General features: G+C 46.2%; 1 non-coding gene across 1 annotated transcript; it reads right to left on the bottom strand.

Annotated features, from left to right (window-relative positions):
• Positions 1 to 11,094: 11,094 nt before the first annotated feature.
• On the bottom strand, positions 11,095 to 11,166 carry TRNAQ-CUG (transfer RNA glutamine (anticodon CUG)). The gene has a single exon. It is a non-coding gene; the product is annotated as a tRNA-Gln (tRNA).
• Positions 11,167 to 14,450: the final 3,284 nt, after the last annotated feature.

Raw genomic sequence — 14,450 nt, 5'->3', positions numbered from 1 at the left:
TCTTGGTCTTTAAGATTCGTACTCTATCAGCTGCATACATAAGGATGCCAACTTTATGCTTGGCAAGCAGGGGACGCCAGTATTTGAGCTTGAAATTCTTTAAATCGGGTCACGGACAGTGGCGTAACAAAAGCTCTGGGGGCCCCCCTGCAAGCCATGCTGAGGGGGCCCCCCCAAGTCGGCAACAAATCACGAGCCGTGCCACACTTTGGGCCGCCCTAGATTACCACGCTTGTGCAGAACGCACAAACGTGTTGATGAAGGGGTAATTAAAAAGTATTGTGAGCTAGTGGCAATACTTTAAGAACATTGCAAATTCAGTTGAGATTAAACCCCACAGTAGCACCTAAAGGGGTATGTTGACACTGAGTTAAAGGCACGAGGTATCTAAGAGTCAAATTGAACTCGTGAGCTACTGACCATTGTGTTTTCTTTAGGCAGAGTGATGTCCTTCTACGCACTGTACGCTATTTCGTTTTGTATAGGCAGGATGTCACAGGGTTGAGCACTACACTGAGTTTTGTATGGTTTTGCAAACGTATTTTATGATAATTGTTGTAAAAGGTTTTTAGGAATTTTTACAATTTTACATGGTTTTAGAAGGTTTCTATTTTATATGAAATAAAATTGGGAATTGTTTTCCTTTCGTTTTGTTTTTTTGGAGATTCAGTACCTATGTGTTAAAAGTACTGAGGTATAGTGACTTGGGGAGGTCATAGATAGGTAGCAAGAGGACGAGGTTGATCTTTGGTTAAAGGATTGTCCAGCATTTGTGTTTAAGAGTCAGGCCAACACGTCGATAAAAGGCTCAATGTCTCTGTGTGGTTGTTGGATGAAGGGGTATGCCACACACTGCACTTGGAGAAAGATATTAATATGTGTTTTAATGCAATATATAGCACACTTTCTGGGAAAAATTAACTAAAAAGCCACAGTGTTTGCTATTGTTGTGTAGGGTAACAGCAATCCAAAACATGCAAGTCACCAACAGTGCACATGAACATTAATGCTTTGCTATTAAAAATGCCATGCCACAATGAAAACATGTCCAACTGGCTGCACAATGTAGACCAGTGTAGACACGTAACAACATTACAGTAAAGCATGCCAGGCCACATTTAGACATACCTAGACTGGTTGCACCAAAATGCCAGTCGAAGCAATAAGACTCATCAAGAAGAGAGTACACATTCAAGCCTGCGTCTCTGCGGCCTCTAACAACATGGCCAAACTCTTTAAAATATGCAAGGAACTGGCCAATCCTGTTGCGGTTGCTACCTCTCCTGTTCCCTCTACAGGCCCTCTGTACAGCTTTGGCCTCTCGCTTCTCTGCTAAAACTCAGGACATCCTGTCCACTATCTCCTCTTCCTCTCCCTCTTCCTCTCTCGCTCCCCTTTGGCCATCTCTCCCTCTCCTCCTCCTTTCTCATCTTTCTCTCTAACACCTAACAAGGTTTCTAGATAAGTCCCATCTATGGAAGTGTCATCGAAACAGGTGCTCGTCTGCTCCTCCAGAACCATCAAGGACCACGTTGACACGATCCAGCCTTGGCCGAATTCTGTAATCACTCTTTTGCCACTGGAAATTTCCCCTCTCCCAAATTCTTGGAAAAGCTGGCCAACTGCCAGCTTACACTCCACACTGAATCTGTTGGTTGTCTCCATGGCCATCAGTCTGGCACCGGAGCTGCCAGAGGCACGGAAACTGCTCTCCTGAACACCTGTGAAGATCTGATCTCTAACCTTGATTCCAGCATTCCTTCTGTCCTCATCATCCTGGAACTTTCCTCTGCTTTCGACACGGTCAACCACGCCATCCTAATCAATTGACTCTGTGAGAACCTGGGCATCATGGATCAGGCTCTGGAGTGGCTGACCTTCTTCCTCTTGGACCGCCACTCCCTTGTCCAACTTTGTCCCTTTCACTCCGCCACCTCTCTCTACATGTGGCGTTCTCCAGGGCTCTATCTTCTCACCCTGGTTTTTCAACCTCTAGTTGGCCCCTTTGACCCACCTAATCTCTACCTTCTCCTCTAACTTACAGTGTTATGCGGATGACACTCAGCTTTCCTTCAGGCTCACCTCAGCCTACTCTTCTCTCTCGCTCATTCCTGGTGTCATCTTCAACTCCACTCTCTCTTTCTCTCCTCACATCTCGGACGTCGCTAAGAAATCCCACTACCAGCTGCACCTCCTCAAAGGGACTCTTCCATTTCTCACTTTCCCCCAGAAGCTCACTGTCTCCAGAATTATGGTTCTCTCTAGGCCGGACTACTGCAACAGCCACTTTCTCAATCTGCCTTCCTCTAGTCTCCACCCTCTGCAACTAATCCAGAATAGGACTGTGAGACTTATCCTTGGCCTCAAGCTCAGGGACTGTATCTCTCCATCCACGAAATCTGTCCACTGGCTCTCGGTGGCTGCAAGGATCAAGTTGAAGACCCTTTTCGTTGTCCACAAGGCTTTCTGGGGCTGGTATCTGCACTACATCCAACACTATCTTCCAAAATACCTTCCTTCTCGAGCCCTAAGGGTTAGATACTTCTCCAGGCAGAGAGTGGGGGGGGGGGGGGGTAGATCCCTCTCCCCTGCAGGCGCCTCCCTCTGAAATGGCCTCCCTGACCCTCCCAAACTTGAGCCGGACCACCTGAAGTTCAGGAAGCAGCTCAAAAAGTTCCTCTTCTCCTCTGCTTTCTCTCTTGCTCCCTCCCCTGCTGACCTACCTGTCCGCTGTACCAACTGGTTGCTTGGCTACCCTCTGTCTCAGTGAGTCCAGGCTCTTTCTTGATCAGTCACCCTTCCACTGCCTCCAGCCCTACCATGCAGTTATGGGCTGTAACTGTAACCCTACAGTCCCTTGTTCTCCTTGAACTACCCAGAGCCGTGGTGCCCTGGCACCACTTACTCAGAGCATTTCTGCCCTGTTTTCCCCTCCCCTCTCCCTTGCACTTCCCCCTCCTTTTCCCCTTGCACTTCTCGTTCTCGCACTTGTACGATCTGAATGACACAAGGCTTAGTAAGATCATTTGTCTTGTCCTCCCTCAGTTTTCCTTCTCTTGTCTTGTTGTGCCTAAAAACACTTGTGTACAGGTGCGTTATATATGACTTATCATATCATAACATATCATTTTATCACAGATGCCCAGAAAAATATACAGTGCTGCAGTAAAAAAATGGCTAGACTGGCAGAACCCAAATGCCAGTCTAGCCAGGTAATTACACTTTGCAGGACTGCTTTATCAGAAATGCCCAGTAAAAAAGTCTTACCAAACTGAGGAATTACTAGACTGGCTGCACCAAAATGCCTCTCTAGCCACTAATACCACATTTCATGCCTGCTTAGCATGGACATGGGCGACCATTATGATTCACTGCACAACCCCAACCCCCACACATCCCTTCTTCCTCCATCCCCTACTCCAACCGCCAACATCAGCTCATTGGCCCAGACTTACCTCCACATCCCTCTTCCTTGTGCCAGTGCTTACGTATGAGGCTCCTTGCCTCACTGGTAAGAACTGGAGGAAGAGTGGGACTAGGAGTAATGAAGATTACAGGTAGCTAAATCAGGCATTACCTTCATGTACCTCTACCTTATCCCAGTACTTGTGTATGAGGCATAGTGCCTCAAACACAAGTACTGCCTTATACACAAGTACTGGGATGATGAAGAATAGGGCTAGGTGTAAAGAAGATTAGCAGTAATTAATCAAGGCATTAAACACAAGTAGTGGTGCAACACCATTGAGCTGACTGGGCTTCAGCACTAAATTGTGGGCTATGTTGTCTTGACCAGGCTGGCCTTCAGAGCAGTTGCCTGACAGAAAAGGATACAGATTGAATTGAAATTGAAATTGTGATGTGGGTTTAGTACTTGCATGCCAGGGGAGTGATTGGAAGGGTAGAGCGGAAACAGTAGACAAGTCATTCTCACAGCAGCCCATAAGTGGGTGCTTTCAGGCCTAAATGAGAAAGTTAACTGCATGTAACATTGAAGCTGCACTAGAATAGTCTCATTAAAATGCGTAAAGCAGTTAGATAACCCCACACAAATAAGTTTGCTCCTCCCACCACACGTGAAGTTAGCACCTCTACCAACATTTGAAAAGTTATCCCCCCTATTGGGCAGAATGGGGATCGGGAGCCCGGCAATACCGCCACCCGCAAATGGGCAATTACCAGCCCATTCATCTTGTAATGGGCTGGTTATTGCCCAATCACGGGAGGCGGTGCCGGTAGCGAGCATGGCGGTAGCCGTGCCTGCCATACAGGCACGGCTACCGCCATGCTCGTAATGAGGTCCATTGTTTCTTTTTGAAGTCACTCTGACTTCATAAAGAAATTATTTCCGTTAAGCACATTTTGCCTCATACACATACACAAGTACTAGGATGAGGTAGAGGGATGTGGAGGTAATGCCTGGCTTAGTTACCTGTAATCTTCATTACTTCTCGTCCCACTCTTCCTCGTCCCAGAGGCAAGGTGCCTCATAGGTAAGTACTGGGACAAGGAAGAGGGACGTGGAGGTAATTCTGGGCTGAGGTGGTGATTTTGGGGGTTGTGGTCTGGGGAAGGAGAGGGTACATGTGGGTTGTAGGGGTTGTGCGCTAAATCGTAATGGTCATCCATGTCCAGGCTAAGCAGGCATGCTATTAGTGGCTAGACTGACATTTTGGTGCAGTCAGTCTAGTCATTTCTTAATGTGGCTTGACTTTTTTTTTATTGGGCCTCTCTAATCAAGCACTCTTGCTAAGTGTAATTACCTGGCTAGACTGGCATTTGGTTGCAGCCCTTCTAGCCATTTTTTTACTGTGGCACTGTATATGTTTCTGGGCATCTGTGATAAAATAACCATGATAAGTGTAATTGCTTCGACTGGTATTTTGGTGCACCCAGTCAAGGTATGTCTTAATGTGGCGTGCTATGTTTTACTGTAATATGATTATTACGTGTCCAAAGTGGTCTACATTGTGCAGCTAGTTGGACATGTTTTCATTTTGGCATGGCATTTTATTTTTTGTAAACTTTATTTAAGCTTGGCAGGTACATCAAACTGCAACATCGTCATAACAGAGATCACATGTATAAATCGTCTCTACAACAGCTATGTGGATCAGCACTAGTATTATGCATAACACTTTGGATCCTTAGGTAGGTATACCTGGAATTCTCCCCATATGTCTTTTGGTATCGACGCAACTGGCTGCATTCTGATATATGTATCTTCACACTCACCAATAGCAAAATAAAAGGTGTGATGGTGTTGCTTGTGTTTCCATGCACAGGGGACCTGGCCTCGCCGTTCGGGCAGGGCTGCCCCCATTGGTGGCAGTACCTGACTGATTTGCATATGACTGGACCCCTTTTGCAATGGCACAGATGGTCTAAAAAACAGTGGTGTGGAAGGTTGCCCAGAGCAATGCCAGTGGTTCAGACTGATTCAAAACCTTCCACCGTCACTTTTTTGGTTTCCCACTTACCAATCCAAGGTAACTCCCTCAACTAGTCCGTCACAGTAGGTGGCTGTAGGTCTTTCCACTTGCGTAGAATACAACGTTTGGCTACCATGCTTCACACATTCAAATAGGATCGCATCCAATTCCCTGGAGCACCCTACCACCTCCAAAATAACATGCTCATGGGCAATTTCTCAATATGCCTCCTAAACATAGTAGACAGTACATAATATATCCCTAGCCAAAACCTCTCCAATTCTGGGCAGGCCCATAACATGGACATAGCCCGCATCAGATTTGCCACATCTCAGGCAACTACCATCATGCGCAGGGTATAATTTCCACAATTTGCACGGCATGCAGTGCAGCAAATGTAGGATTTTGTACTGGAATATGTAAGGAACTCATGGTGACAACAGTAAAGACAGACACAAGTGATCACAGTTCAAGGGTGTTTATTCAACTGGATGCATGGGTGAGAAAAACACAGAATATAAACCTAAAGCTAAGATGGGTTCACGCTACAACCATCAAACAATAATAAGGCAGCCCTACTAGCGTCTTGTCAAAATAAAAAGGCCTTTTCTAAAAGAAAACGATTGCCAATCCCTACCACTCAGTTACAAAAGAGTGTGGGATAATGTTCACCAGAAAAAAAACAAGTTTTCACAAAATGTAAGTCAGGATGGCATTAATGGGGTCGCCCGTCCCCACATTATAAGCACGGGACAAGGAAGAGCTCCTGAACACAGCACACTCCTGGGCCTCTCCAGCACAAGACTCCCAATTCCATTAAATGATATCAGAACCTTCAGGGGCCAAGTCTCTTTCGACAAAGTCTCTTGCCTTAGAAGGCCTGCTGGATCAAAAACAACAAAAGTTATTTCGGTGATCTTGCACATTGGGTGAATTCTTTTGCCCCTTGCATCTCCCTCTGCCAGGCTCGGATCCTTCTTGCAATGTGGGCTTCCCTCTGTCGGGTTCACTATGGCCTTTCACTCTGAATAGCAATACTATCATGATGCAGGATTTACTTCTCTTAAAATTTCCGTTAGCATCCCTCTGTCGGGTTTCAAAAGCCATCTTTAACACAACTCATGAATTTCTAACACAGTTCATGATTTGCTTCATCTCATCAGAAAGAGTGGTTTCCCTTTTACTAGCTTTCTCTTGGCAATAGTTCAGAGATATGATATGATATGTGTTGTAATGTGTATCTGAGGTGAGGTGGTGACATCACTGTTGTATGGAATGTGGTGATGTCAGAGTGTATGGAGTGTTGGGGATGTTATGCTCTGAAAGCTGGTTCTAAGGTTTACAGTTGAGAGCTATGCTGGCTTGAACGGAAATGCCGATGTTTCATCCTGGCAACTTACTGACAATAAACCTACAATTAACTTACCTGCTGGTCCGGGTGTTGTTCAGGTACCAAGTTATCACAATATGATATTATATTTGTATTGCGCTTGTACACAAGTGTTTCAGATTGCGACAAGGCAAGGGAGGGGAACAGGGGAGAACACAACAACGATCTTACTAGGTCCAGTGACATTGACAACGCGCAAGTGCATGGGAAAGGGAAAGGGGAAAAGTGCATGGAAGGGGGAGAGTAGAAATTGCGGAGCAGAGGAGAACAGATAAATAATAATAAATACAAATTAATAGATAATGGAGGCAATAAACAGTGGTAGTGCAGCCAGCAAGTGGCAAGTGCTGTGTTTACAGCAGCAGAACTGGGTAAGTCTGATAAGTGCATAAAAAGAAGAAAATGGGGCGGTGGGCGACTGTATGGGTACAGATACAGTCCCCAGTGCAAGGGGTGGCTAGGAGGCCGTGCGGGAGGGTGGCAGGGTGAACAGGTACCTGGCCTCGGAGGACAGAGTGTGGCTAGGTGCACGGTGCCAAGAGAGAGCAGATCAGCAGGGTAGAGAGGGAGCTAAGGCAGAAGAAAAGAGGAAGGTTTTGAGGTGCTTCCGGAACTGGAGATGGTTCCCCTCAAGTTTCAGACTGGCAGGGAGGCTGTTCCAGAGGGAGGCCCCAGCCGAAGACAGAGATCTACCCCCAGCTCGTTTCTTTGAAAAACGACTGTCCCTGATGGAGTTAGAGGTAGAGGAGCGAAGAGCTCAAGAGGGGAGGTATTTGCAGGGGGATAGCTGAAAGTATCTTGGACCCAGGCCCCAGAAAGCCTTGTGGACAATGCAGAGGGTTTCAAATTTAATCCTTACATCCACTGGGAGCCAACTGAGAGATTTCAGAGCTGGAGAGATACAATCCCAGGGCTTGAGGCCAAGGACAAGTCTTGCATGCCTGTTCTGGATTAGTTGCAGAGGGCGAAGAGTAGAGGCAGGTAGATTTAGAAAGAGGCTGTTACAATAGTCCAACCTAGAGAGAACCAGAGCTTGGGAGACAGCGAGCTTCTGGGGGAAGGATAGGAAAGGCAGAGTACCTCTGAGGAGGTGCAGTAGGAAGTTTGACTTTTTAGAGACCTCAGAGATGTGGGCGGAGAAGGAAAGCGTAGAGTCAAAGATGAACCCAAGGTTCTCAGCCTCGCAGGTGGGGGTAGGAGGAGGGCCAAGAGTGGCTGGCCAGAGAGAGAGGGGAAAACATGGTGACAGTGTGCCGATGAGGAGGATCTCCGTCTTGCTGGCATTCAGGCAAAGATCATTGGCGGCACACCAATCTTGAATGGCAGTTAGGCAATCAGAGATGAGAGAGGGAGAGGAGGTGGCCGATGGCAGCCTGAAAATGAGTTGAGTGTCGTCAGCGTAGCACTGGAAATTTGATGGTAATGCAGTGGGCAAGAGTTTCCCGGTATTGGTTGAAACGCCAGGGCGAGAGGTTAGATCCCTGGGGAACACCACAGGTAGAGAGGAAGATAGATGATAGGAAGAACCCCAGTTTGACCTTGCCTGGTCGATCATAGAGGAAAGATGTCAGCCAGGCTAGAGCCTGATCAGTGATACCCAGGTTATCACAGAGACGGCTGAGCAGGAAGGAAGCAGAGAGTTTCGATTGTACAAGGGATTTGACATGAACCTTGTAGGACCACTCTAACATCTCACACAGCCCTTTCCTAGGGCTGTCTGGTGTTTACAGTTTCAACACAAAACAAAAGGGGTCAGCGAGAGTCCTTTGAATGAGCACTCCTCCAGCGCCTGACCACTCTGCAGCTGGCCATTATCTGGGCTTTCCCAAAAGTTCAAAAACAGCCAAGTTCTTTGTTCCCAAGTTCCTTGCATTCATATAACGTTGCTACTTGCAACCTTGGGCTCAAACACAGTTCCGTTTGCTATCAGCTTCCTCTGACTCACTGGCTGTGTTGAACCCGTTGGCTTGTCTTGCTTCTGGAGTCAAGGACGGCACCATGGTAGCCAGCATGCTTCACCACCTGTGCTATCATTGCCGGAGGGCCCCGTGCACTGTTGACATCGATTACTCCACACGGCAGCTGTGAATCCCGGTCTTATGATTTCCTGTTCTGAGGTTTTGCGGGTCTTAGTTTAAAAGGCCAAGGGCAGTTCCCCCTTTGTCGTCCCTCCAGGTCTTGCCACCTTTCTTCTCCGTTTGAGCTGCCGGACTGGTATAGCTGTTTTCTCATGCGTTCGGCCTTGCTCGTAGTGTGCTCTTGTGCTCCGCCTTTTATCCCTGTGGGGAAGGTAAAGGGCTGTCAGCTGTGCTTGGTTACTGTTAATTGCCTGACTCTGCCTGACCCTTGAGTTGGGACATATCAGGTGAACGGCTGTGGTGTTAGTCCGTTGTCTATCATGGTGTAAGAAAGTGTTTGTGTCGGAAATGGGCTTTAGGGGGGATTAGAGCTTCTAAATATCTGACAGGGTAGGATGGGGAGACGGTTTTACAAGGAAGGGGGTACCGCATCTCAACCTTTGGTGTCCCACTTCCACTTCCCGAGGACCCCTCATCCAGTTGATCCTCCTCCACTGGTCCACCCCCAGGAACTGGGTCCAGTAGTGATGGCTGTGTTCTGGCCACCTGGATGACAGATCTCCAGATACTAGCGGGTGAGACACCTTCAGGTTTCTCACAAAGAGCTTCAGTCTCATATTCATTGACACTGCTTTTGTGGGCATGCACATTGACCCCCAAAGTTAATCTGTTATCTGCAGAGCTAACTCCGCCACCCACTTCCCTCCGGCCTTATCTTCTGCCTTTAGGGTCCCATCCAATATTCCCTTGTGCAATGCGTCCAGTAGCTTGCGGCAGCCATAGGAATTAGATATGTAGACAAGCAGAGCATTCTCCAGGGGCTCAACCGGGCAGCAGCCCCACGTATTTTGCACAGCTGCTCTCAGCCTGTAAAACTGCAGCAATTCTGTGGGCCTGCCCCTATGCTCCTCCTGCCAGGTTTGGGATGACAGCAGCTGTCCCTCCGGAAACAGATCCCCAAGGACCTGATACCTCAGTCTGGACCAATGCACCCACAGGGAAGCGTCCCATGGAGGGGAGAGGTCCGGGAATAGCCACAGCGGCAACCACTGGTAGTATGGTCTGCACACAGCCGTCCTAGAAAGGATGGCCGACCAGGCACCCAGCATTGCCTGCACCAGATCAACCAGCATTGCATTTTTAATAGCAAAATATTAAATTAATGAAAGCATTATTGTTTCTGTGCACAATTGGTGACTTGCATGTATTGGAATTTTGGAATGGTGTTACCTTACAAAACAATTGCAAAACGTCTGGCTTTTTAGACCATTTTTCTCAGAATATTTGCTGTATATTGCATTGAAAAACATCTGTATATCTTTCTCCTAGTGCAGTGTGCAGCGTTCCCCTACAACAGCATGATCATCGTGTGAACTGCACAGCGTGCAAGCCAAGTCGCCTGGAGTGTGGGTCAACCCTTGATTTGTTGCCGAGTTTAGGGGCGGGGGTCTCAGCATGGATCGCAGGGAGCCCTCATATTTGGTGCTACGCCCCTGAATGTATTCCTATGGAATCCACATCCTTTTGACCAGGTACAAATCCAATGCAAATTACATCAGAATCCATTTCATGTCCTCATGAAAATGCCATGCAGGCAGGTGTGAAATGAGACACCGGAGGATGCGGGGCGGAGATCTTACCCCCGCTGTGCACCTCCTCCTTGTCATTGCAGGAAAATCGGGCGGAGAGGGAAATCGGGGTGTAAAAGCATTACACCTTGCTTTTACACCCCGATTTACCAGTAAACCCCATTTGAAATTAGGCTGAAACTGATGATAAAATTGAGTTGCAAACAAGAATTGTTCGAAACACTGTCAGCCTGTAATTTGGCACAAATCCATGTCTTCAGAATATTTGTTTCCTCTAATTTTGCCAGCATGAGGTCTGAAATTTATGGAAGTATTAAAAGAGTAATTTGCTGATTTTTTACCAACTTTTTACCGCCAATATTAAAACTGAATTTACAACTGATTTCACATGCAAAATTCGTGTGGGACACCCCCACATAGCTCCCCATCAGCCCTCAAGCGCCCCCCATCTCTGTAAAGTCTTTATCTCATTTCCAATCTGTTTTTCCTTTTTTTTTAAAAGGCTAGTGAATGTCATAGCAGTGATTATTCTGCACTGAAATACATGTGCAGTGAATATTCGCCAATTAAATAATTGGCCAACTGAAGAAACATTTTAAAAGGACAGGTCCCACCGAGATTTGAACTCGGATCGCTGGATTCAGAGTCCAGAGTGCTAACCATTACACCATGGAACCAACTGTTGGCATAAATGTACATACACCCTCTCCGCAGAGTCACATAACGTTCCTCCACGAAGTTGTGACATGATATTGGGCTAAACTGTTGAACTAACATCCCACGTTATAACTCATACATTACAATGTGAATAATCAGTTTGGCAAATGTCTTTATAAATATATTTATTTTATTTATTTACCTGCCCAGGGGCATCGTGGCGCTGTTACAGGTTGCTCGCTTGTCAGGCAGGCATATCATACACTTTTAAGCGTATAGTACAGTAACAGGCCTTAGGGAGGAAAGTCAGTACAGCGCAGGCATACTGAGCTGACACGAAGGTTACACTTATAGTTATTATACTATAACTATAGTTCTATAAACTTATATTGAACTATAGTTATGGTTACCGTTACAGTATACATACATATACATGTTGCTATGTATAGATACATACAGGGAAACCTAAAACTGCACTTGAATTTACATTCATATTTAATAAACTGCACTTGAATTTACATTCATATTTAATGTTCAAGTCGCAAGCATTGTTAAATGTGGTTGTTAAGGAGCTTCACACTCATTGCACGCTAATGTATTCCCAACAATATCACATGTTACATCAGCTACTACATTTGGCACGCACATGAATGACATCACTGGTGATGTTTTATGACATCATCCATGCATTTCCGATGGATGTTTACCCAAAGAGTGCAGTGCAGGCATTGTTGATGGAAATGCTCTCTCTTATCATCTGCTACAAAGTACACATTATACAGCGCAGGAGCGAATTCAGTTCATCCGGGAAATGAAAGGGTCAAGTATTGTTCTATACATGTGGTTCGACATGACACAAATGATGAGGACAATGTGTGTGTACTTTAGATATGTACAGAGTGTTGGTGTGATTGTACCGCTATGCCACCAGTTGTATTAGATCTCAGAAACATGGACACACTTGGAATCCAGTCAACAAATACAGCGAGTGGGAGTTGTGTACACAGATTGGTCATGTAAACTCGCTGTGCAAAATACAAACCATTCTTTTCTGGGACAGTTACGGGCTCCCCGAAAGCCACTTTCCATATCTGGTCTTTTCCAAAGCTCTGCCGGGATTTACAGCACCCGGTTCCTGGTTACTGCGCGATTTCAGATGGAAAGACGATGCTATTTGTGCACACAGGTGTTTAGAGCGGGACCAGTTTGCACTCCCCACTGACTGGCCAGCTTCAGGCCAGAGCCCAGACTGCTTGTAGACATTACATTCATGCACACCTATAGCATACCTATCACCAGCAGGCAGCCATGCCGCGCGCCCATTTATGCACATTTACAACAGACCAACAATCCCAAGAAACAGAAATGTGTAATGTGGCATGTGCACTGTGCCCAATTGCCACTGGGTTGCCCTCAAGGCGCTTTAGGTCATGCGACACTGCGAAGCAGGAAAAGGAGATCAATGAAATCTGCATTTCGTTGTGTCTCGTAGGCCTTTTATTCGAAATCCTCATCAATATTCATCAAAAAAGGTTACAAACAAGAACATTCCAAAGCAAATAGTTTATCAGCAATCGACATTTCTTTGTTTTTGACCGAATTTGCCAGGTTTCCCAGGAAGCTAAAAACTGCCAATGTTTCCTCCTTACGATCAGTCAATTTAAATAAAACCTCAGTCACTGAACATGCGTCATACCGATTATTAATTTATAATGCGTCGGATCTGGGATTCGAACCCCTACTGCTCTGCGTGATCTTGCATTCAAAGCTAAGGCGTTGCCCATGTGCTATCCACCGTTCGCACTCCAGAAAGTCCGGATGCAAACATCTCTTTCTTCTATGGGGATTCTACTTCAGGAATGCAGCATAGACACGATTATGAGGAATTCAGTGACCATTTGTGGGTTAGCTGTGCTACAGGCAGGACATTCAGTCTAATGTGATGTATATGTCCTGTTGTAGCTTGGGAATATGTCATTGAGATGAAGTTCAGGGACCATGTTGATTTTGAATGGCAAATAGCCTGGAAAGCTTGTCAAATTAAGGGAACCAAGAAACAGGGTTTCCAGATGCAAGCAGTCAGGTTTAGCCTTGATTGGCCTGACTGGCTCTTCCATAACTGCAGCGCCTTCCTTCAGAGGGCGCGGCATCCCTATTCCATGCGATAGGCGATGAAGGCGCGCGTACAACTTCCACGCTTTGCATTTGTGGACGCCACAGCGTCTCTGAACATCTCATTATAAAGTCTTAGGTCATTAGATCTGTTTAAGCATAACCAAATCTAAAGAAGTTCACCAAGGGCCACACATCGAAGTGCTCTGGTCCCAGTTTCCATGTGACGTGTAGTGCAGCAGATGGTGCTTGGGGTGAATATATGTCCAATGTGGTCAAGGGCAGCTGAGAGCCAGTGTGGGAGTTAGTGTGGCCATTGCGCAATAGCGTCTTTTGAGAACGTGTTTCCCTTTTGGCTCATTGGGAGGTCCATTTTACATTGTCCTGGAAACTGACCCCCAAATAGTAATGAAGCCATGCCCGCTGAAGCAGGTCCCCTTCAATAGTGATGTTTGTTTTCATTTTGCGTACAGAGCTGCAGACCATTACCGCCGTTTCAGAATGATTAATGGAAACTCCTCTTTCCTTGCACAAGTCTCTTAGATCTGTCAGCTGTCTTAGAATGCCCATCTTGGTCTTTAAGATTCGTACTGTATCAGCTGCATACATAAGGATGCCAACTTTATGCTTGGCAAGCAGGGGCCGTCAGTATTTGAGCTTGAAATTCTTTAAATCGGGTCACGGACAGTGGCGTAACAAAAGCTCTGGGGGCCCCCCTGCAAGCCATGCTGAGGGGGCCCCCCCAAGTCGGCAACAAATCACGAGCCGTGCGACACTTTGGGCCGCCCTAGATTACCACGCTTGTGCAGAACGCACAAACGTGTTGATGAAGGGGTAATTAAAAAGTATTGTGAGCTAGTGGCAATACTTTAAGAACATTGCAAATTCAGTTGAGATTAAACCCCACAGTAGCACCTAAAGGGGTATGTTGACACTGAGTTAAAGGCACGAGGTATCTAAGAGTCAAATTGAACTCGTGAGCTACTGACCATTGTGTTTTCTTTAGCAGAGTGATGTCCTTCTAGGCACTGTACACTATTTAGTTTTGTATAGGCAGGATGTCACAGGGTTGAGCACTACACTGAGTTTTGTATGGTTTTGCAAACGTATTTTATGATAATTGTTGTAAAAGGTTTTTAGGAATTTTTACAATTTTACATGGTTTTAGAAGGTTTGTATTTTATATGAAATA

The sequence above is a fragment of the Ambystoma mexicanum genome, chromosome 5q (genome assembly GCF_040938575.1).
Source record: "Ambystoma mexicanum isolate Mex_15411 chromosome 5q, UKY_AmexF1_1, whole genome shotgun sequence".
Classification (NCBI taxonomy): domain Eukaryota; kingdom Metazoa; phylum Chordata; class Amphibia; order Caudata; family Ambystomatidae; genus Ambystoma; species Ambystoma mexicanum.
Note: the sequence above shows the minus strand (reverse complement) of the source record. Positions and strands in the feature narration are given on the sequence as shown.